General features: G+C 37.7%; 1 long non-coding RNA gene across 1 annotated transcript; it reads left to right on the forward strand.

Annotated features, from left to right (window-relative positions):
• Window positions 1-278: 278 nt before the first annotated feature.
• Window positions 279-24,860, forward strand: LOC118904208. Its single transcript, XR_005021955.1, has 3 exons — window positions 279-341; window positions 4,941-5,076; window positions 24,735-24,860. It is a non-coding gene; the product is annotated as an uncharacterized LOC118904208 (long non-coding RNA).
• The last annotated feature ends 804 nt before the right edge of the window (window positions 24,861-25,664 follow it).

Raw genomic sequence — 25,664 nt, forward strand, 5'->3', positions numbered from 1 at the left:
GAGGTTAAGAATTTGGACTCAAAAGGCTAATTATTTGGGTTCAAATCCAGACTCTTCCATTTTCTAACCTTGAGCAAGTTATTAAATTGTCTTACCTCAGTTTGCTCATCTGTATAATGGGAATGATAATGACTAACCTCATAGGAGTTGTGAGGACTCAGTGAGGTAATGTACATTAAGTGCTTAGCCCAGTGATTGCACATATTTCAAGACAATGGTGAGTGCAAGCCTCTTGGAGTGATGACTTCAGTAATCAATTTATTTATTTCCTCTTATTTTGCAGATAAAGAAACAAGTTCAGAAAAGAGCTGTGTTACTTGCCTAAAGTTGAGCAGACCAAGGTAGGATGCTACAGAGCCAGGAGCAGAACCCAACTTTCCTAAACCTCAGGAAACCTGAGGTGGAACCCTGATTGATACAATACCTGGCCCACAGCATTTACTCAATGAATATTAACTGCTAATAGTGTTAGTAGTATTTTGTTATTTTTAAAATATTATTTATTGAACCCATAGAAAAAGCCTTCAACAAAATGACTCTAAGTGTAAGAATACGTTTTTGTCTTTGTCTAAAATTCTCCTAAGGATGATGCCTGCAACAAGTAAGGAGAAAAATTGTATACAGATAGATAATGATAAAGCAAATATGGAAAAATATGAACATTTGGGGAACCTGGTAAAAATATATGGGAATTCTTTGCATTATTTTTGTAATTTTTTATGTCTGAAATCATTTTAAAATAAAAAGTCAAAATTTTTTAAATAATAAAAATTAATAGAATTAAATTAAAATTAAAATTTTCCAACAGATTGACTCTGGCAACATCCAAAGGTCTGAGGCAAGGATTGCTGATGTGGAGTGAGAGAGATTAGTATACGATGCCTATTTTTTAAATGCGGATACTATTTAATAACCAACTCAATTTCTCATATTAATTGTGCAATATCTCTATGAACTATTAACAAGTAGAGGTTCAAAAGAGAAGAAGATTATATTCTGCTTAGGGAGAATGGAGGGAGAATGGGTATGATTTCACTAGAGAAAAATGAATGATGAAAAGGCTGAAATCTGGGGCCATCTGCTGGGATGTGGCTTTGTTCGAACACATCACTTGTGATTAAGAGATTGCAAACTGACTTGTTATTAAAATTATAATTCAAACTTCGTTGGTGGCTACACAATTAGAACCTCGCAGACAGGCCGCCTACCCTTTAAACATGACATTTGAGCTAATACCCTGTCCTTTTGCCAAGACACACACTACTAAAAATCACTGGAAACTGAAGGCACTGAAGTTCAGCAATCAAACCCCAAATGCTGATTGTCACTGCTCAGTGCCCACAGTGAGAAGTTTTATTTAGGCTTATGAGGATGCATCAGCAGACCAGAGCTTATCACCAGGGCATCTGTGGACTGCCCCCCACTGTGACTGTGAAACACGCAGGAGACACAAAGAAAAATCTACATGCCTCGTGACTTCATCTAATTTCCTCAGTCTTCTGCTATCACTATCTTCCATTTGCAATCTGTTCCAAGGAGAGCACAGACTACCCAAAATTAGGGTCTTAAAGTAGAACTTAAATCTCTGACTTCTATATTTTACAAAGTAGTCTTTAAAACCTACCAAATATGCAATACCTTGTTAAGACACTGCCCAGAAACATATGAGACACCATCTCCATCTCTCTATTTAAAGAGAGTTTATAATCTATGGGAAAGATAAGACATATAAATATACACCAGAAACAAGTATGACATCATCTTTGGCCACACAGACATTCCAAAAGGAAAGAGATGAGAAATGAATTTTGTGGGATGTTCACCATAATGTTAACTTGTTTTCTCTGAGTGGTGGGAATTGGGTTGATTTTTGCCTTCTTCTTCTTAGTACTTTATACCTGCTTTGGATTTTTCTGGTAAGTATGAATCATTTTTACAAAAACAATACTGCTATTTCAAAAAAGAAAAAGCACTTCATAGAGGAAATGGTACTTTTTAAATGGATATTATTTGGTAGAATAATAGTAAATTTGTTGGGTGCCTGGTCCCCACGTTACCTCCTTGGGACATCATTAAAGGAAGAGAGGCACCTCCTCCATGAGCATGAGCAAATGCACGATCCCCCACTACTTGCTCCTAATTGTTCTCTCAGTAAAGTCCAGGAATATGCAAGTGGCACAAAAGGCAAGGCTCTTTTCTTTTCTGTAGTCATTCCAGCAGTTCCAATGGAATGACTACAGAAGAGGCTACACAGGAGCAGATGTTTCAGGAAATGCTGTAATTTGCCAAAGAGAAAAAATCAGCTAATGAGAACCAGCTCATGGTTCTGACCTGCCTATGAGCAATTGTCTACTCACTGGTCGGTCATAGCAGCCAACGGAATGATGTCTTCTCAGAGGAAATAACTCACCCCTGCTATAGAGAATCTGCATACAACGCAACTCTCCCATCCCAGAACCCTATAACAGTCTATGCTTATATTGCTTGACTGGTTAGAACTAAACCTTTTCCAAAAACAACGTAACGTCATGAAGCAGACAGAACACAGGACTGAGAAACAGAAGACATAAGTTTCTTCCCTACTTCGGCACACAGCATAATGTGCAACCTTTGACTCACGGAGCCTCTTTTGAGTTCAATGAGCAACATTACTCTCTAAATTGAGAATGTTATCACCTGGCACTTACTACTTTACAAGGTTATTTTAGAGATCGGTAAATAATGTTTGTTAACATTTTTCATACCTTGCAAAAACAAAGGATTATAGTTATGATCCCTATATTTTGAAAAAACATAGTGTGTGGTTATCTTGTTTAAAGATGACAAGAGGACTTTTTTCCTCCAGAAACACCAATCCCACATCTTTCCTGGATTTTAACCTAACAGGAAGGTGTCAAAAAGACCATCTTGAATTTTCAAGTGACTACAAGTGAATGAAATACAAGTTTTATATTGTGTATCTTGATTCATTCATTCAAGAAATAGACATTGCCTATCTACCATACGCATTTTAATATAGAAGATCTATTGCTGTACGATAGATTCAGAAACATATTAGAGGTGGGCCAGCCACTTGGGTAATCCAAGCAATATCATATAGGGGAAGCTGAAATATAGTCTTTGTGGCACTAAATTATTATAAATGTAATAAGATGAAGAACATGTGTTTACCAGAACTCCAATTAGGGAAAAAATATATATGGCTGGAAACAATTACTTACTAAACTGCTTTGGATGTTCTGTGAGACCCTACAAAGGCGCATCCAAAATAACTACATTCCAAATCTGAATGAAGTGAATTCAAGAGAATGGGAAGATAACTAGAGACAGTGAGAACAGACAACTTTTTTGAAGAGTTCTGCTAAAAAGGGAGCAGAGTAATGGGGGATGGTCAATGAAGAGTGATATAGGATCAATATGCTGTAGTTGTTGCTATTGTTTATTGTTGAAGATGAGAGAAATTTATGCAACTCTATATACTTTGTCAGTAAAATAGAAAATAGAAAAAAAATGGTTGCCTTCAAACAAAGGTAGATGTGAGAAGCTGAGGGCTTTGACGTTGCTAAGTTTAAAATATATACTTGGGGGCTGGAGATTAGACAATAGAGATGAGGTGGGGGGCTGCTACCAGTAGTGATTTTTCTCTACTTTATTTCATATAGTGCTTAAACTCACCTCTAAATGAACAAACACTTAAGTACATCTACTCAAACAAGCATCAAATTATTAGCCTGTAAGAGATCCCCATGTGTCTTGTTAAGTTGTGAATAGTCCTGTTTGAAGGACTACACCATTATAAAGTCGAAAACTATAAGTGAAACAAAGTTCATTCTTTTAGACACTCAATCATGTCCATGTTTCTTATACTTCTCTAAAACCACTTTAGACAAGACTGATGCCATATGGCAGTACATGGAAAAAACAATAATGCTAAGGAGACTCGATGTTCTTTGTTCTCCTTTGTCTTTTAAATTTCTTTTTAACTAAAGAACTACAAATATGAGACGTGAAGCTGTTTTGATACAAGGCCCAAAAAGGGACAGAAATATTATTATTTTGATGTTACACTAGACATTCCTCCTACAAAAATAGATGATGTCCCAATGATTTGACATTGGAATTCATAATTCTTTCCCTCCTCCTTCTCCCAGAAAACCAACAAACAAATACATAGACCACCAGTCAAACACAAAAAGTGTATAAAATTGAAATTTGCAAATGTCTGAAATAAAGCTCAATCTGGGAAGCAGTCAATGTATCCCTTGGTGCAAGTTAATGCCGGCCGCCTCCAACAAGATCCACAGCAAAATGAGGCTGAGATTTTAAACACAGAGAACACAAGAATAAGGGGCATTAAACAACCTAGCTGATGAGGCAAAATATGCATCACCCCAGTTATGATATGTATTTAAAACACTAAACCAATAAGCCCCACAGTGTTTATACAACCCAGAATCAGAGGAAAATGGAATTACCATTATTAAATTTAGGTAAACTAAAACCTAAAACAAAGAAACACAAGAACCTGGAAACCACACTTACTATTTCGGCTTCTTCTGCACCTTATTTGGGAACTTTGTACCCTTGGAAAGTCACTTTACCTCTCCGGGACTAATTTTCCTCTGTGAAATTAAGTTAGATTAGACGATATTTACAATGCTGAACAGCTACATAATATAACACAGGGGAGTTATAAAGCCTGGGGTCCAATACCTGATCTGTCAGAAAGTGTTGGGAAAGTCATTTAACCTTCCCTGAGCCCCAGAATTCCTCATCTATTAAATGGAGACAAATTCACCTGCTCTGCCTACCTTGTGTGGCTGAAGAGAATTGGATTGAAAGTGGTTAGAGAACTGTAAATGTTATACAGTTATAATTAAGTAGAAGGATTATGATCAAAACATCTAACAGAAAAGATCTTTTCTTCTTAATTTCCAAAGGTAAAACAAAATGTGATAATTCTACTGCTCTGAGCAACTTTGGAGCCAATAGCTGATGAAGTATTGGAGATGCAGTGTGGAGTAGTGAGACTCAGAAGACAAATTCCCACACAGACTCTGTGTGACTTCAAGCAAGGTACTTAGTCTGATTTCCCTCAGCTTCCAGATCTCACAGAGCTGGGCAAATTACAATACTTACCATTTACTGAACGCTTAATACTTGCCATGCATTGCTTTTCACATACCTTCCTTCTGTTATACCTCAAAATAGCCCTATGAGATAGGTAATATCATCATTCTCATTTTACAGGTGAAGTAACTGGCACTGCACCAGGACTTAACTTGCTTAGGGTCACCTGGTGTTCAGTGACAGGCAATCAGTCTGATTTCAGCGTCTATGCTATTGACCTCTAATCAACAGTTCTCAAACTTTTTGGTCTGAGAACTGAAAAATTACTGAGGAGCCCAAAGAGCTTTTATTCAGAATTATATCTGTTGATATTTACTATATTAGAAATTTAAATTGAGAAAAACTTTAAACTTTATGAACTCATTTAAAAATAAGAATCATAAACCTATTATTACATGTTAACATAAATAAAATATTTTGTGAAAAAAATTACATTTTTCCAAAAACTAAAATAATGAGAAGAGTGGCACTGTTTCACAGTTTTGGGAGACTCTTTAATGTCTGGCTTCATAAGAGACAGTGAGAGAAATGGATTACCTCCCAACTCCATCCCCCAGTGGCAATAAAACAAAATAGTATATAAGCAAATGGAAAAGAAACTAGAAAAAGATCATTACAATTATATAAGCACCATTTTAACATTTATCTAATAAGCATCTTAAAATTTCTAAATTAGAAGGTCACCACATTTAGTGAATGAAATGGAATAATAATCATAATGAGATTCTAAATTGCATTTTATACTTCAGTGATAATCCCAGACAAATCAGCCGTTACTAGCAATTACTGATAATTTATTTTTGTTAACAGCCTGAAAAAGTTTTTGAAGGGAAATTAATGATCGAGAGTTTGATTAGGAAAAAAAAAAATGTATACGCCTATTTGGTTCTAAGAAGGTCTAATACAAATCTTCCTAAGCAGAAGCATGGTCTAAGCGGGGGAAAGGACGACAAATGAAGGACTAATAAGGCAGGGAGACATAGTTTGATTCCTGTGAGAAGATGGGGTTAGAGGCAGCCTCTGAACTCAGTACTAAGTGTGCATTCTTTCTGCACACCTGTGATTTATTTCCACCATTTCCTTCTTCCAGCCACTGCCATGCCATTCCTTCTTTCCATCTATTCCTTTCACTTCCATACTCAAACAGGGCCAGTCTGCTCTTTATGATGCCATGAACTTGACATTTCACCTCAGGAAATAGGCAAAAATAATATTCTGAATTCCTTTCCCCACTTGAGCCACCAGGTAAACCTCACTTAACACTGAGACAATCTTTATTCACTCACTTTATTCACTTTATTCATAATGCTTTGTGAATAACGATTATCTGTCTTTATCTCCTTCAGGTCTTCATGCAAATATCACCTTCTCAGTGAGGGCTTCCAGGGACATCCATCTAAAATTGCCAGCCCCACCAACATTACCACTTCCCTATTACTTCCCTCTCCTCTCGTTGTTCTCTATTTTTTTATATGATATTTATCACTAGCACATTAAAATTTTCATTTATTCATTTTATTTACTTCTATCTCCCCAACTAAAGTGTAGGTTCCATGAAGACAGGTATTATTTTGTATGCTTCTCTCATGGTTGAGTCCTCAGCACCTATGATGGAGCCTGACACACAGAAATTGATTTCTGCCTTTACTGCACATAGCTCCTTCCTTACTGAAGAGAATTTGACAAGCAGAGTCTTCAAATTGGCTGTCCTAGTCAGATTCTCCAGCTGCCTTAATGCCTACAAGCTCTTTAATGCTAAATAGATACATGTGAGGAGCAAAAACCACGAAACTCATTTGCTGAATGAATGAGTGAGTGAATGAACAAATGAACATAACATCTGTCTCTGTGGGAAGAAGAAGTAATTAAGTCATGCACTATGCTCTTAAGGAGCTCATGGTTTACCAATGACTCTCAACCAGGCACATGTGACAGATGACATTCACACCTGTCAGACAGTTCCACAGCCATGTCCAACATTACAAACTTTGGCACTAAAAAAATGAACTACATGTATATGTGTAATTCTCTCGTGTCCTGAAACAACACCCTTTTGCTCCTACTCAAGAAAGCATTAGGAGCTAGGATTTCAAGAGGATGAACACTATTTCCACATGGGTAACCCTGAATCTGTTCTATTTTGTAAAGTAATTTTTCCTAAAATTTAATACTTTCATTGTGATTAGTAATCAATTACTTAGGACATAAATCACAAGTGTTGGCAACATTCCAGAATTTTAACTGTGCCTTATAGAACCTCTTGTCTAGAAGACAAGATGAAGAATGTCACTTGAGAAATAAGAGAAGCTAGTTGGTCTAGTAGAATAATATGTAGTAAGTAAGTAGAAAACACTTGGATGATACAGGAAAAATACAGGACATTGTTCTTGTTCTTGAATCTGTCTCAGAATGTGAACTTTTATTCTTCTTTGTCTATCCCTCAGTGCCTCTCTAGCAATAAAGCCTATCCTATACCTGGAACTGCAGGGTTTTACAAATAAATAAATAACTCACTGGATGAAAAGCTTTCTTTGCAGAACAAAGGAAGAATAATCGATTTTTTTATTACCTGATATGCCAGAGATTCTAAAGGTCCCCTAACCTACGTAGCTCACAACTCATTCAAGACTCAGCCACTACCTTCTACCAAAGTCTCTCTGACTTTCCCAACCCAAACCTCATTTTTCCTACCCCTTGATCACGTTTTATTAGTATCTTCCTTAATATACTCACCACATTTTACCTTGTGGAAATCCTTCAATTTCAGCTCCAAAGTCTTTTCATTCCCTGACCACTTCTGTTATCTTGGACTGGTTCCTTTGTTATACATACTCATGAAACCATGTTCTTTTCTTTCAGGGCAGTTATGTCAGCTCTAGTTACACATCTGTTTATAGGAACAATTAATTTGGAAATGTCTCCCCCACTAAACTTTAAGTTGCATGAGTCTAGTGACCACATATTATTTCACCATGTATTCCCACCATGAGCATAGTGCCTGGCATAGTAGCTGCTCTATTAACACCTGTTAAATTAATAAATTAATGATTAATATATAATTCATATATATGTAGTATCTTCCCTAAAGATTTTAAGCTCCTTATATCTCTCATAACATGTGCTTTATAAACATGATAATGGCTTAATGAATATTAGATAGGATATACTTTCCTAAAAGCTGTGTATACGTGCATGAAAATATATATGCATCTATGTGGCAGGGAAAAGAAAAGAAAAGAGATACATACGGAACTAAATGCAGCTTTAAGAATTCATCACTGCTCTCTGTCTTTGGCCTCCATCCTCCTTCAAAAGACTTCTTTTTGTATGTGTGTTCAAACTGAATACTTATTTTAAACCATTACAAGGTGTTATGCTGTTGACAAAAGAACCTGTTGCAGCCTTTAAAACAACCTCAAACAGGATAATAGCCCTTCGTCACTTGAACAAAAATTCATTTTTATTGAAATTAAACAGCATTTATCAGAATCTAAAAGAAAAAAATAATAATTCTGCCACAATTGGCAGCTTGGCTGGACAAGTATGTGCAATATATTCACTGGTAATAATGGTTATGTAGGATGCCCTTTGGGACCATCATTTACTCACAAGGACATAAACATCACAGCTACTTCAAACACATTCATTATTCTGAATACTCCATTTTCATTTCAACTGTATTTTTTGAGCATGTAATTTTCTTTAAGAAGAAAACATCTTCAGGAAATGACTAAGTAATCCTTGGACCCTTCAAAGGACAGATGTAATACATTTTAGTCACTTTGTCATGCAATTATCACCCCTTCTCCCAAAAGGCCAAGTCAGCATAGAGTAGAGGAAGAGACTGGAAAATCCTCCCTGGCACCCTGGCCAGCTGCAGCCACTTGGCCTGACATGTGGTAGAGACAAACTATCAACAATCAATTCTTAATCCCCTCTTAGGGCTGTTTGGCTGCTTGTCCTGACCCATAGCTCGCTGTCATAGTCTCCTTTGAAACCCTGTGGCATCTAAAAAACAATTCCACACAGGGCTAGGGTTCCATTCTGGAACACTCTTAAGTGCAAAGTATTTGCATTTGACCCTTTACATGTTCACTCACAGATGCCTCTTTTCATAGCAGAGCATAGGACCTGAAATAACCAGGAGATCCAAGTTCACTGGCCAGGCTCTGCTGTACAGGCCAGGGGATTATGAGCATGGCAGGTAGCAACATAGGGTCTCCCTCAGTTCCCCTTCTGTTTTCAGAGGGAGGTGAATTTTATGACTTCAAAGGACTCTTTCAAGAACAGAGAGTGTATGCATTTGGTGGGATCACTGTTTTGATGTGCCAGGCCTATTTTTCTTTCTGTTTCCTCATTGTTGAAAATAGGTAACCCTTTCCTTAGTAAAGAGAATTTGACAAGGATGAGTCTTCAAAGTAGTTAACCCTGTCAGATTCCTAACCTACCTCCAACTTAGAGAGACTCACAAAAGGAAAAAAAAACCAAAAAAATCCCAACTACATGTGGTATTAAACCAAGAATTTTTAGCTAAGTGCTATTAAGTATCCATAACTGTGATAACTGTGTGTTACATGGGGCTGGGGGTAGAGTGTCATTTAAATAAAGATCACAATCCAAGTCCAGAAAGAATCAAGAAATGGATTTTTAAATTAATACATGTCAAGCCATTCATGTTAAAGTACTGAACTTTGTGCAACATATGGCCAAATAAGTAAATGCAAGAAGGTAAGACTGATACAGTCATGGAAGGAATGAGTAGGAATTAGATTTTGACCTGTGCCTTAAATTTGATAAAAAAGAAAAAATTAGGGAGGAAGTTCTTCCACAAACATGCCAATGTTTAGAGATAGAAATGAATAAATATGTGCAATGCTTAAAAGTATGAGCTTTGCAATTTGGTAGCCTGGTTTCTGATCCTTGTTCTGTCATGTAGTTTTTTGTCTTTAGGTAAGTTACTTAACCTCCCTGAGCCTCTAAATTTCCTCATGTGTAAAATAATGATATTAAGAAGGACTACCTCAGAAGGCTGTTATGAGGATTAAATTACATGAAATCACACAAAGTAATACCCAGCACAAAGCAAGTATGCAATAAATGTTAGCCATATTGATAGCACTGTACATTAATATTTGCTGATAACTTATTGTGTACTAATCACCCTTAGGCCCAAGAGATACAAATAAAGTGAAACTATGCCCTTGACCTCAAAAAACTCTCAATCTGAAAATGAAAGAGACTAGTCAATAATTCACTGTGATACATATTGTGCTACAGCTATGAAAATAGAAGCACAGAAAATGAATGCCTAACAATGGTTGGGGAGCAGAGAAGGATGAGGAAAAAAACACTACAAAGAGGGTAATGATTATGATAATTCTAACAGAATGAGTAGGAATATATGTCATAAGAGAGAGAAGTTTCTCTAGACAGAATAAATATAACTTGCAAAGGCATGGATGTTTAAGTGATCTGAGAATTGCAAACAGTTTAGTGGTGGATAGAGTTCAGGGTATGGAGGAGAAAGCAGCAAGGAGCAAGGCTGGAAAACTGAAAGAAAACCAGATTTGAACTTTTTTTTTAGGCAAAGGAATCAGATGATGAGGACTAAGAATTCTAAAAAGAGGAATCAAAAATTCCAAAGGCAAGGTTGAATCCGTAAATTATACCCAGTTATTGAAGAGCTTTAAATGCCAGTTTGAGTATGAATTTTAGTCTATGGGCTGTTGGAAAGGATTCTTAGTTCTAAAATAGGGGAGAAATACTGAAATTCTATTTTAGGTAGATTAGGCTGATGTACGTCCAAAATAGGAATTAAAAAGAAATTCAAAACAAGATAACTAGCTAGCAAGCTGCAGCATACATCCAAGAATAATACAATAAGGCCCTGGACCTGGATTTTGACAGTGGGAATGAAGGAAACAAATCTAAGTTATGCCTAAATAAATCTGGATACAGCAAATAAATAAGAGGGAGAGTCAAAATTGTCTGGAAGAAATAAAATTTATGAGGGATGTGTGATGGTAAAATACATTGACTGTAGACCATTTATTTTAAGAGAAGAAAAGATAACGGTAGAGAAGGCTATCAGACTTTTGGTGTTAACCTCATTTATTCATCCATTCTGTTACTCACTCATTCAAAACTATGTATTAATACTTATTAAGACAGAGTAATATGAATCTGTACTGGAGATAGAAAGATGGTATAAATATAGATAGGGGAGATATGAAATGTACCTTAGTAGCCATTAAGACAAGGTAGAAAATAATACCTTTTTTTTTCTAGTTTTTTTTTTTTTGGTGGGGGGGGAGTATAATTGATTTACAATGTTGTGTTAGTTTCAGGTATACAGCAAAGTGATTCAGTTATACATATACATGTACCTTTTCTTTTTCAAATTCTTTAGAAAATGATACACTTAATAAAAGAGGGATTTCAGTGTAGTGAAAAATTACCTTCAATTGAAGAAACCAGAAAAGTCATTATGGAGAGGTTAGGATGTGAGCTAGGCTTTGAAGACAAAGTAAGTTCTTCAAACACAGGGTGACTGAGGAGGAACCAAGACGGCGGAGTAGAAGGACGTGCTCTCACTCCCTCTTGCGAGAACACCAGAATCACAACTAGCTGCTGGACAATCATTGACAGGAAGACACTGGAACTCACCAAAAAACATACCCCACATCCAAAGACAAAGGAGAAGCCACAGTGAGATGGTAGGAGGGGCGCAATCACAGCAAAATCAAATCCCATAACTGCTGGGTGGGTGACTCAAAGACTGGAGAACACTTATACCACAGAAGTCCACCCACTGGAGTGAAGGTTCTGAGCCCCACGTCAGGCTTCCCAACCTGGAGGTCCGGCAACGGGAGGAGGAATTCATAGAGAATCAGACTTTGAAGCCTACTGGGAATTGACTGCAGGACTTTGATGGGACTAGGGGAAACAGAGACTCCACTCTTGGAGGGTACACACAAAGTAGGGTGTGCATCAGGACCGAGGGGAAGGAGCAGTGACCCCAGGGGAGACCGAACCAGACCTACCTGCTAGTGTTGGAGGGTCTTCTGCAGAGGTGGGCGGGGGGGGGGGCTGTGGCTCACCGTGGGGACAAGGACACTGGCAGCAGAAATTCTGGGAAGTACTCCTTGGCGTGAGCCCTCCCAGAGTCTGTCATTAGCCCCACCAAAGAGCCCAGGTAGCCTCCAGTGATGGGTTGCCTCAGGCCAAACAACCAACAGGGAGGGAACCCAGCCCCACCCATCAACAGTCAAGTGGATTAAAGTTTTACTGAGCTCTGCCCACCAGAGCAACATTCAGCTCTACCCATCACCAGTCCCTTCCATCAAGCCTCTTAGATAGCCTCATCCACCAGAGGGCAGACAGCAGAAGCAAGAACTACAGTCCTGCAGCCTGTGGAACAAAAACCACATTCACAGAAAGACAGACAAGATGAAAAGGCAGAGGGCTATGTACCAGATGAAGGAACAAGATAAAACCCCAGAAAAACAACTAAATGAAGTTGAGATAGGTAACATTCCAAAAAAAGAATTCAGAATAATGATAGTGAAGATGATCCAGGACCTCGGAAAAAGAATAGAGGCAAAGATCGAGAAGATGCAAGAAATGTTTTAAAAGATCTAGAAGAATTAAAGAACAAACAAACAGAGATGAACAATACAATAACTGAAATGAAAACTACACTAGAAGGAATCAATAGCAGAATAACTGAGGCAGAAGAACGGACACGTGACCTGGAAGACAGAATGGTGGAATTCACTGCTGCAGAACAGACTAAAGAAATAAGAATGAAAAGAAATGAAGACAGCCTAAGAGACCTCTGGGACAACATTAAACACAACAACATTCACATTATAGGGGTCCCAGAAGGAGAAGAGAGAGAGAAAGGACCCGAGAAAATATTTGAAGAGATTATAGTCGAAAACTTCCCTAACATGGGAAAGGAAATAGCCACCCAAGTCCAGGAAGCACAGTGAGTCCCATACGGGATAAACTCAAGGAGAAACACGTCGAGACACATAGTAACCAAATTGGCAAAAATTAAAGACAAAGAAAAATTATTGAAAGCAACAACAGAAGAACGACAAATAACATACAAGGGAACTCTGATAAGGTTAACAGCTGATTTCTCAGCAGAAACTCTACAAGCCAGAAGGGAGTGGCATGATATACTTAAAGTGATGAAAGGGAAGAACCTACAACCAAGATTACTCTACCCGGCAAGGATCTCATTTAGATTTGATGGAGAAATCAAAAGCTTTACAGACAAGCAAAAGCTAAGAGAATTCAGCACCACCAAACCAGCTCTACAACCAATGCTAAAGGAACTTCTCTAAGTGGGAAACACAAGAGAAGAAAAGGACCTACAAAAACAAACCCAAAACAATTAAGAAAATGGTCATAGGAACGTACATATCAATAATTACCTTAAACGTGAATGGATTAAAAGCTCCAACCAAAAGACACAGGCTTGCTGAATGGATACAAAAACAAGACCCATATATATGCTGTCTACAGGAGACCCACTTCAGACCTAGGGACACATACAGACTGAAAGTGAGGGGATGGAAAAAGATATTCCATGCAAATAGAAATCAAAAGAAAGCTGGAGTAGCTATACTCATATCAGATAAAATAGACTTTAAAATAAAGAATGTTACAAGAGACAAAGAAGGACACTACATAATGATCAAGGGATCAATCCAAGAAGAAGATATAACAATTCTAAATATATATGCACCCAACATAGGAGCACCTCAATACATAAGGCAACTGCTAACAGCTATAAAAGAGGAAATCGACAGTAACACAATAATAGTGGGGGACTTTAACACCTCACTTACACCAATGGACAGATCATCCAAAATGAAAGTAAATAAGGAAACAGAAGCTTTAAATGACACAATAGACCAGATAGATTTAATTGATATTTATAGGACATTCCATCCAAAAAGAGCAGATTACACGTTCTTCTCAAGTGCGCACGGAACATTCTCCAGGATAGATCACATCTTGGGTCACAAATCAAGCCTCAGTAAACTTAAGAAAACTGAAATCATATCAAGCATCTTTTCTGACCACAACGCTATGAGATTAGAAATGAATTACAGGGAAAAAAACGTAAAAAACACAAACACATGGAGGCTAAACAATATGTTACTAAATAACCAAGAGATCACTGAAGAAGTCAAAGAGGAAATCAAAAAATACCTAGAGACAAATGACAATGAAAACACAACGATCCAAAAGCTATGGGATGCAGCAAAAGCAGTTCTAAGAGGGAAGTTTATAGCTATACAAGCCTCCCTCAAGAAACAAGAAAAATCTCAAGTAAACAATCTAACCTTTCACTTAAAGGAACTAGAGAAAGAACAAACAAAACCCAAAGTTAGCAGAAGGAAAGAAATCATAAAGATCAGATCAGAAATAAGTGAAACAAACAAAGAAAACAACAGCAAAGATCAATAAAACTAAAAGCTGGTTCTTTGAGAATATAAACAAAATTGATAAACCATTAGCCAGACTCATCAAGAAAAAGAAGGAGAGGACTCAAATCAATAAAATTAGAAATGAAAAAGGAGAAGTTACAACAGACACCGCAGAAATACAAAGCATCCTAAGAGACTACTACAAGCAACTCTATGCCAATATAATGGACAACCTGGAAGAAATGGACAAATTCTTAGAAAGGTATAACCTTCCAAGCCTGAACCAGGAAGAAATAGAAAATATAAACAGACCAATCACAAGCACTGAAATTGGAACTGTGATTAAGAATCTTCCAACAAATGAAAGCCCAGGACCAGATGGGTTCACAGGTGAATTCTATCAAACATTTAGAGAAGAGCTAACACCTATCCTTCGCAAAATCTTCCAAAATATAGCAGAGGAAAGAACACCCCCAAACTCATTCTACGAGTCCACTATCACCCTGACACCAAAACCAGACAAAGATGTCACAAAAAAAGAAAACTACAAGCCAATATCACTGATGAACATAGATGCAAAAATCGTCAACAAAATACTAGCAAACAGAATCCAGGAGCACACTAAAAGGAGCATACACCATGATCAAGTGGGGTTTATCCCAGGAATGCAAGGATTCTTCAATATACGCAAATCAATCAATGTGATACATCATATTAACAAACTGAAGAATAAAAACCAAATGATCATCTCAAGAGATGCAGAAAGAGCTTCTGACAAAATTCAACCGCCATTTATGATAAAAACTCTCCAGAAAGTAGGCATAGAGGGAACTTACCTCAACATAATAAAGGCCATATATGACAAAGGCACAGCCAACATCATTTTCAATGGTGGAAAACTGAAACCATTTCCACTAAGATCAGGAACAAGACAAGGTTGCCCACTCTCACCACTGTTATTCAACATAGTTTTGGAAGTTTTAGCCACAGCGATCAGAGACATAAAGGAAATAAAAGGAATCCAAATCAGAAAGAAGACGTAAAACTGTCACTGTTTGCAGATGACATGATACTATACATACAGAATCCTAAAGATGCTACCAGAAAACTACTAGAGCTAATCAGTGAATTTGGTAAAGTAGCAGGATACAAAATTAATGCACAGAAGTCTCTTGCATTCCTATACACTAATGATGAAAAACCTGGAAGAGAAATTAAGGAAACACTCCCATTTACCACTGCAAGAAAAAGAATAAAATACCTAGGAATAAACCTACCTAAGGAGACAAAAGACCTGTATGCAGAAAACTATAAGACACTGATGAAAGAAATTAAAGATGATACAAACAGATGGAGAGATATACCACGTTCTTGGATTGGAAGAATCAACATTGTGAAAATGACTCTACTACCCAAAGCAATCTACAGATTCAATGCAATTCTTAATGAACTACCAATGGCATTTTTCACAGAACTAGAACAAAAACTTTCACAATTTGTATGGAAACACAAAAGACCCCGAATAGTCACAGCAATCTTGAGAAAGAAGAACGGAGCTGGAGGAATCAGGCTCCCGGACTTCAGACTATATTACAAAGCTACAGTAATCAAGTCAGTATGGTACTGGCACAAAAATAGAAATATAAATCAATGGAACAGGATAGAAAGCCCAGAGATAAACCCACACACATATGGTCACCTTATCTTTGATAAAGGAGGCAAGAATATACAATGGAGAAAAGACAGTCTCTTCAATAAGTGGTGCTGGGAAAACTGGACAGCTACATGTAAAAGAATGAAATTAGAACACTCCTAACACCATACACAAAAATAAACTCAAAGTGGATTAAAGACCTAAATGTAAGGCCAGACACTATCAAACTCTTAGAGGAAAACATAGGCAGAACACTCTATGACATAAATCACAGCAAGATTCTTTTTGACCCACCTCCTAGAGAAATGGAAATAAAAACAAAAATAAACAAACAGAATCTAATGAAACTTAAAAGTTTTTCCACTGCAAAGGAAACCATAAACAAGAAGAAAAAACAGACTGCAGAATGGGAGAAAACATTTGCAAACGAAGCAATGGACAAAGGATTAATCTCCAAAATATACAAGCAGCTCATGCAGCTCAATATCAAAAAACAAACAACCCAATCCAAAAATGGTCAGAAGACCTAAATAGACATTTCTCCAAATAAGATATACAGATGCCAATAAACACATGAAAGGATGCTCAATATCACTAATCATTAGAGAAATGCAAATCAAAACTACAATGAGGTATCACCTCACACCAGTCAGAATGGCCATCATCAAAAAATCTACAAACAATAAATGCTGGAGGGGGTGTGGAGAAAAGGGAACCCTCTTGCACTGTTGGTGGGAATGTAAATTGATACAGCCACTGTGGAGAACAGTATGGAGGTTGCTTAAAAACTAAAAATAGAGCTACCATATGACCTAGCAATCCCACTACTGGGCATATACCCTGAGAAAACCATAATACAAAAAGAAGCATGTACCACAATGTTCACTGCAGCACTATTTACAATAGCCAAGACATGGAAGCAACCTAAGTGTCCATCGACAGATTAATGGATAAAGAAGATGTGGCACATATATACAATGGAATATTACTCAGCCATAAAAAGAAGCGAAATTGAGTTATTTGTAGTGAGGTGGATGGACTTAGAGTCTGTCATACAGAGTGAAGTAAGTCAGAAAAAGAAAAACAAATACTGTATGCTAACACATATATATGGAATCTAAAAAAAAAAAAAAAGGTTCTGAAGAACCTAGGGGCAGGACAGGAATAAAGACGCAGACATAGAGAATGGACTTGAGGACACGGGGAGGGGGAAGGGTAAGCTAGGATGAAGTGAGAGAGTGGCATGGACATATATATACTACCAAATGTAAAATAGCTAGTGGGAAGCAGCCACATAGCACAGGGAGATCAGCTCAGTGCTTTGTGACCACCTAGAGGGGTCGGATAGGGAGGGTGGGAGGGAGACGCAAGAGGGAGAGGATATGGGGATATATGTATACGTATAGCTGATTCACTTTGTTACACAGCAGAAACTAACACAACAATGTAAAGCAATTATACTCCAATAAAGATGTTTAAAAAAAAAGAAAAGAAAAGAAACACAGGACCATATGACCAAATAGCAGCAATGTTGAAACAGGAAAATAAACATTGAGTGCGGTACTGATCATAAATAATGTATTTCTCAATAAGAGAGTCTAGGGTAATTCTGTGTCACCTACAATGCAATTTGAAAGTACTTATACAGGACAAATCTATATAAAATACAAATCTCTTAACAATTTCTTGGCTTTTTCAAAGACATAATTATTGAATTTAAAAAGAAACAATTTTGTACAGGATATAGTGTATCCATAGGTCTTGGACTCTAGGTTTCAAGATTTAAAATGGCTTTTAAAATGCCAACCATGAGTAACAGAACAAATGGTGTTCTGCTTTCTTGTTAAAAAGGATTATTGTGCAAGCCATCTCTATGAATGTACATGCCAGAAGCCTCCTTAGCTGCAGAAAATCTAGTGCCTTTCAAAGTTTTCTTTTGAAATCTCTGAAGAATGAGATTGATGAAAGAATCCCTAATGTCTCTTTTCTTTGTAATCCACACCACACAAGATTCAAGAGCTAAACCAGAAAACATCAAAAGACTTGTTCAGAATTGTTCAAGGAGAAACATTGATGTTTTTTCCCACCGACGAGAAACACTAAAATTTTTATAAAAGGTAAAAGAAGATATGACCTGCAGCATGTCTACTACAAGATGCTGTTACACCAGCTACCATAAGCAGATCAATATAAAACAAATTCATATTTCTGATTGCCTGAAAGGAAAAAGACCCTCACAAATTCAGTGCGTGAAAGAAAAATGGTGTTAGCAAATAATGAATATAAAGCTGGATCCCAGTGACCTCCAAGCCTATAAAAATCCAACACATTTTTATATAACTTTATTATTTCTTGTTTGGAGCTAGTGGTAAATAACTCTGGTATTCATTGAGAAAGGGATAGTAAGACACTCTTTTATCATTTTAAGGCCCTACTTGGCCAATAAAGATACATCTTGTTGTAACTGAATTCTCTCTTCAGTCTTTAAAAACGGAAACTACATCACCATCAGGAAATATAATTAACTGTCGTGGGGATTATATTGGTCAAAGAGAATTACATAGACATAACCCACCATTTTAGGATTTCATACGAACGTGATGCCTAAATCTGTAAAGTTTTCTATGGTTTTCTAAGCTGGTTTCTTTGTATTATTATAGTTGAGATTCTCAGGGAGTCTGTGAGATAGAACAGGCAGGTGATATAATCCACATAAGACGAGGAAGCCAAGCATCACCAACTTAGTCCTCACACCTGAGAATGAACAGTAAGTGAAGAGTTGGGATTATAATCCAAGGACCTTAATTCCCTATCTAATGGTCTTTCTCCAACACTATAGCTGACAAGCAACCAAGTTCTCTACACTTTCTCCTCTATACCAAAATTGACACATGCCTCTTTCACACTAAGTTTTAAAATAAATGATAACATAAAGAGTTATATTCACCTAGTCAAAAATGGGTGAAATGTGGGCATGGACAGTTTTTGTAGGTCCCTTTCAAAGTAGCAAACACCAGCTTACAGGCTCAGTCTTCATACTGCCATAACACACAGCAGCTTGTCTGTGCACACTTAATACCTACACCTCAGTAAGGATTAGTTCTCAGAATGCAAAGAAAACTTTATAGATTACCATAACCATGGTCTACAGCAGGGCACAAGACCAAAATGAAAAGATGAATCCTATAAAGATAAGGCCACGAGAAAAACCCCAGGGGTATCATGGCTGAAGAATGGGTCACAAATGGAAATGTCTATAGAGATCGGGCAGATAGCAGTGAGAGAACTGGGCTAGGTGGTAAGTGCGGTGGGCTGGAAGCATACTGTTTTGAAGGCAGCAACACTATTTAGCTCTAGTTGAGTACTGCCATGCAAGAGACCACGCTGGGTGTTGCCAAACTTTCCTTTTTTTTAAGAGAAACTGGACTATTATGAGGACTTTGTTTTACAAATTCTAGCAACTAATTGAAAAAATTAACACTGCATGGATCAAACAAAACGTGTCCGTTGATTAAATTTGACCTGTCAGAATCAGCCTGTAGACTGACAATTTTCAACCACAAATTTCAATTTAAAACTTTCAGTTTAAGCAACAGAAACTCTTTTATCCTTTCTGGGTTCAATTGTATTTAATTGCTCAAAGATGCCCAACACAGGGGCCCTTAAAGGTAGACTAGAGTTTTCATATACTCACTGGGATCGGGTGGAAAGGAGGCGATCAGAATCTAACCTACTACAAGCTTATTATTTCCTTACAATCTCTAGTTCTATCTTTAAAATTTATGCAATTTTTGCCTTCCGATTCACAATACATCTGTGTTGCTCCCTTTAATATCAAAAAGATGATTTGCACCTCTAATCTTCTAGTAAAACTGACCCTCCAGGAAAACATACCACATTTACCCTGCGGCGTCCAAAACCTCTGAGTACCTAGATTAACCAGAGTTCTCTCAGGAGTGCCACCCTTTCCTACCCCCAGCTGTCCCTGCACCTAAAGCTTTAGCTCCAGCGATCCATCAGACTGACAACAGCCAGGGGCTGGTGTGGCACACCCAGAGATAGGCTCCCACGGCTTCTCAGGGCTCACTGAAAATGCAGCCTCCTGGTCTTGCTTAATCTGATCAACACCCCAAAAGCTGTCAGAAACAATGGCCATGATTTTTCAGGCCTTCTCTGGCCTCTTGCCTTTCAAAACAGCGCCCCTGCCAAAGTACCTAGAAGAATAATTTATCTTCCCCCCGGGGTTGAGATTTCAAAGCTTCCTTTCTCCAAAATTGCTTCACACCACTTTCATCTTTAATGCTAAACTTCACAACGAAGTGAACATCAGAAGAGCTCAGTGGGAGAGCCTCATATGGAAACTGAGGGTCCCACAGCAGTACTGCTCATTGCAGGTGTTGAGGTATTTCACTTACTGAGGCCATTCTTGAAGACATCTCTTCAGAGGAGCAAAATAATTATGTTCCTTCTAGAAGCACACTTGCTTCTAAGTAGTTGATGTCTCTAATAAGGTAGATTAAGCACCAACATACATATACATTTCAAGGGTATGAACATATATGGACACACATCATTATATATTAAAATGCAGTAGAGCCTGAAAATCTATTTCTTTGTTTAATTCTCTATTTCATTTCAAAAAGAATGCTTAGATGTATTTCTCTTGTATTCTTCTATCTCCAATACTAGAAATATCCTTTGTGTGGCAATGATTAATGGCTCTCAAAAGCAAAGGAAGCTGTTTCCTCTGAAAGCTTTCTGGGACTCTAAATGTACACTATTTTTTCTGTAATAAATATCTCCATATTTTTATGCACAGTACCTTTTTTCCCTGACCATTGCATGATCATATTAGCTAAATGTTTGTACAGTATTTCATTTTGAGGCCTTCAGAATATTTCCTCCATCCACCAAAAAGCATCCTGCAGCTAATTCATTCTTCATGGTTTCAAACCAAAAGAGAAAAAATTGTAAAAATTAAAACTGCCAGAGAACCATAGAGTTAACTTGCCTCCACTCACAGGCCTCAAGAGGAAGCCACAAAGGAATTTCTGACAATTGCAATTTGTCTTAAATATGCCAATACACTGTTCACATTCAAGACTCATTAAGCAGATTTGTAGCATTCACTTCACATCTGATGTACTAGATCTTCAGAAAATGGATTTTTTTAACCCACTGGTGACAGAAAAACAGACTTTCGCCACTGGAGTCTTTAGCAAAAACCTAAGCAAGCCTATTCCCTGTGAGTCATGAGATGGCATAAGAATAGATCAGAATCTGCCCCAATATAGTGTCCAGTTAATAGTAACTTGAGGAGAAACTACTTTGCTTCCAAATTAGGAGCTGGATAAAAACAGATAGTTGTGGACTTTAAACCACCCCCTTACCATATACATCTCCACTCCCTCCCCCAGCAAGATACTATAAGAAGTAGTGGTGGTTAATAATCTGGACTTTGGACCCAAAGACTAAACTCAATTTTAGTAGAAATATATTCTTACAGAAATTTACTTCTCTGGGCTTAAATATCTTTATCTTTAAAATGGAGATAATAACATCATATACTTCATAGCATTGTTGTGAAGATGAAATAAGATGATATGATGTGTATAAAGCTTCAGATTAGGACTTGACAGGGTAAGTGACCTATAAATGTTTTTGTTACTGTTGTTATTTACTGAGGGCCTACTAAGGTTAGAACATTCTTCCAGTGACTATAAAACATAAAAATAAGAATGAAGACGACTTCTCCCTAACCTCACTCTGATTCAGGGCTCCTAGGAAAAACCTCACCATGTTCCACAACCTTCTCTCAGAAGTCCAACATGGATTCTGCAGTTTCCATGCTTTCCTGATTTGAGGGAACGGTGTTGTCAGCTGGCAAAAGATGATCTACTGCCCTAGAAGCCAGTACAAGCATTTGAAATTCCTTTACTGACTCTGTTAAATATTGGTTGGGTCACATAAACTCTGTGCACCTGTTTGCCCAGGTGAAAAGTGGAAGAAAGAATATCTTATACAATTTCACCTACAACTTCCTCCTTCTACTCCTTTTTCATCTTCGTTTCACAGCCAAATTTCTCTAAAGAGTTGCTCATGTTGTTTTCACTTCCCCCTCATTTCTCAACCAACTTCAACCTAAAGTTGCATTGTCTCAATAATCAATTAAATACTATTATATGTGTACACAGTGCTATTGTGTGTGTTGGCTAACAGTGGCCAACACATATTAAATACTCCAGAAATGTCAGCTATTAATATCATTAATAGGCATTACCTAACAAATTGCTTAATAAAAGATGGGCAACAGCACGAAGCACCTTCTCTTTCTCCATAGTTGCATACATATTTTATGTTGCATATTATATGCTATAATTGGAGAAAGTCTCAGGATGTTTATCTAGCAAGTCAGTTATCTGTGTTTCCTCCCCTGTTCTCTGTTTTCATTTGATAGCACAGATCTGGTTAATTATTTTCCAGCTGTAATTATTATATAATTAATTTGCATCACACAGCCATGTGACCCCCTCCTGTTCTTTGAGCTCCATAGACTCTGATATAGATTTTTTTTCAGAAAGAGGCAGAGAATGTGAGTTTTACTTAAAATGTGATACTTGCACATAATAATATCTGGGCTATGCTCCTTAACATCATTAAATCCATACAAAGACATCCACTGGTACCAACTCATCACTCCAAACTTGATTGTGAAAAATCAGGAGTCTGTCAGAAACATCAGTAATCATGGTTGGAAACATCTTAATACTAGAAGATGTTCATCTGGAAAGTTCCGGTAAACAGGTCAGTGCCCAAGCCCTGAGCTGGAATACAAGCTTCTCCAGGCTAACGTTACTGTAGCAAATATCCCGGAAACCCCACAGCAGTAATGGTACAGCCCAGCCTTCATTTGCCGTTATGGCTCATTCCCTTCTTCGCCAGCAGTGAGGGTATCCTCTTATCCTTTTTTTTTTATATATATATAAATTTATTTATTCTTGGCTGTGTTGGGTCTTCGTCGCTGCGTGTAGGCTTTCTCTAGTTTCGGCGAGCAGGGGCTACTCTTCGTTGCAGTGTGTGGGCTTCTCATTGCAGTGACTTCTCCTGTTGCGGAGCATGGGCTCTAGGTGCACGGGCCTCAGTAATTGTGGCAGGCGGGCTCAGTAGTTGTGACTCGCGGGCTCTAGAGCACAGGCTCAGTAGTTGTGGCACTCGGGCTTAGTTGCTCAGCGGCATGAGGGATCTTCCCAGACCAGGGCTAGAGCCCATGTCCCCTGCATTGGCAGGCGGATTCTTAACCACTGCGCCACCAGGGAAGTCCCTCCTCTTATCTTAATTTCTGGCCCTTCATCAACTCTTTTCTTGCTGAGGTCTTCCCTATTCTTCAAAGCTTATCTTTCTGTAGTTTAAATATCCAGAGACTTCAACTGTAATTTTCTAAAAGTGCTTACTATTTTCTACATTGTATAGTATTATACATGGAATAATTATGACTGTAGTTAATATATTCATGTGTCCTATCTCCTCAACTGTATCTTAAGCTCTATAAAGGTAGAGTCTGTGTCTTTTCCTTCCATGTGCATCCCCGCAGCAATAGCATAAGTACCTGTTAGGTCCTTAATAAATTAATACAGCTTAATTGATAGGATGAAGAAAGGAGTGGGGAAGGAGAGAAAGAAGAAAGGAAGAGAAGGAGGGAGGGAGGGAAAGGAAGGAAAGATGGATAGATTAATAAATACTTCTAAGAATTTTTTTTAAACAATTATGTCTATCTTCAAAAAGCTTCTGATCTAGCTGGGTAGATAGAAATACATATTTCTGTACAACAGGAAGCCTGTATTAGGTGGTTTATAACCACACAATATAGTATTTGGCTTCTAAGAAGAATGCTATAGATTGAAAGATGATAGTCTGTGGGGTGCAGAACTCAGACAACGCTTTATAAAAAGGTGCTTTTTTGGCTAGAACTTGAAGTGGAGAATTGGATAAGCAAAAATGAAAGAGGATGGCCAGTCCTAGAATGTTCCTTGATACTCAGCCTCACTTCTTGTATTGGCCGTTAGTAATTAGTGACTTCTGATCTGACTAACACAGTGATTGCAGCTTGACTTTCGTGGGCTTGGAGAATAGTTTTCATAACAATAGAGGATAAACCCTAATATTTAATGGGTACATTTATTATGTACCAGGCCGTGTGCTAGGAGCTGAACATAAATTATTTAACCTAATCTGTAGGAAAACCACTATGATTATATCCACTCTACAGATAAGAAAGCTGAAACAGAGAGGCTAAGCATCTTGCTCAAGATCACACAGTTAGAAAGCCGCTAATGTAAGAATCAACATGTGGTGCTTAGTAAACCTGGAAAAGCAGAAACAGAGCCTTCAATTCCCTCACACATTTTTCATTTTAGTGATAACACAGAGTTTACCTGACAGCAAAGTTTACCTTGTTTAATTAGTTTTTGTCTATACATCCTACATCTGTGTTTTCAAAATTCCAGACATGAGAAGATGAGATGGCATGCTGGAAATTCCCATGTAGCCTTCCAGATCCACTCCCTACTCTCCTCCACCCTGCTCGGCACCCCAGCTGCTGACCTGGAGGACCTGAAGCAAGGCACCTGCTCTGTGGCTTCCCACTGAGGTTATCCAGAGAAACGCATGGACAGAGAACCAGAAAAGAGAAAAGTCAGGGCCTGTATTCCCCAGATGCCTTACTGATGTACCCCCTCAGGTTGGTTGTGACCTCTACTAAAGGGAGAAGACTCCTGGTAATTCTATCTCTATCTCTCTCTCTCTCTCTCTCTCTCTCTCTCTCTCTCTCGTGCTCTCCCACCCCCATTCTCGCTCTCACACACTCTCTCTCTCTTATTTTAATAGTTTTTTTTCCTCTTAACCTTTCAGGTCTACAGGTGGTGTGATGTATGATTTTCGTGTTACCAGTCTACACCCACACTTGTTGCTTTTTCTATGCTCATACATTTATGAAGTATCCCTTTATTAAACTTTCCTCAATCACAACATTTAAGTGTGCCATCTGTTTCCTGCAGGGAGCCGGAATGATATAGGTGATAACTTTGTGAATTAAAACAGTGATATTAAAAACATAAAAAAATGTCCAATTCTGAGATACTTTCTAAAAGAAGTAACACACATGGATGAAAGACTGATGCAGATAATAAAACAGAAAAATAGAATTTATTCTTAGATTTCTGAGCCCAGGTAATCTAGAAAACAATAATGAGAGAAATGAGGACACTAATAAACATTTAGGAGTTTATATGTTACCGTGATTATCTGTCTCTTCATTTGAATATCTGTTTGAGGCAATACAAGTCCTTTTTCGTTAAAAAGAAATTAAACAAGACAGATAAATTGAAGTACTCTCCATTCCACACTCCAGTTTTGTCCTGCTAGCCCCCTTTCCCAGA

Source organism: Balaenoptera musculus, chromosome 11 (assembly GCF_009873245.2).
Source record: "Balaenoptera musculus isolate JJ_BM4_2016_0621 chromosome 11, mBalMus1.pri.v3, whole genome shotgun sequence".
Classification (NCBI taxonomy): Eukaryota; Metazoa; Chordata; class Mammalia; order Artiodactyla; family Balaenopteridae; genus Balaenoptera; species Balaenoptera musculus.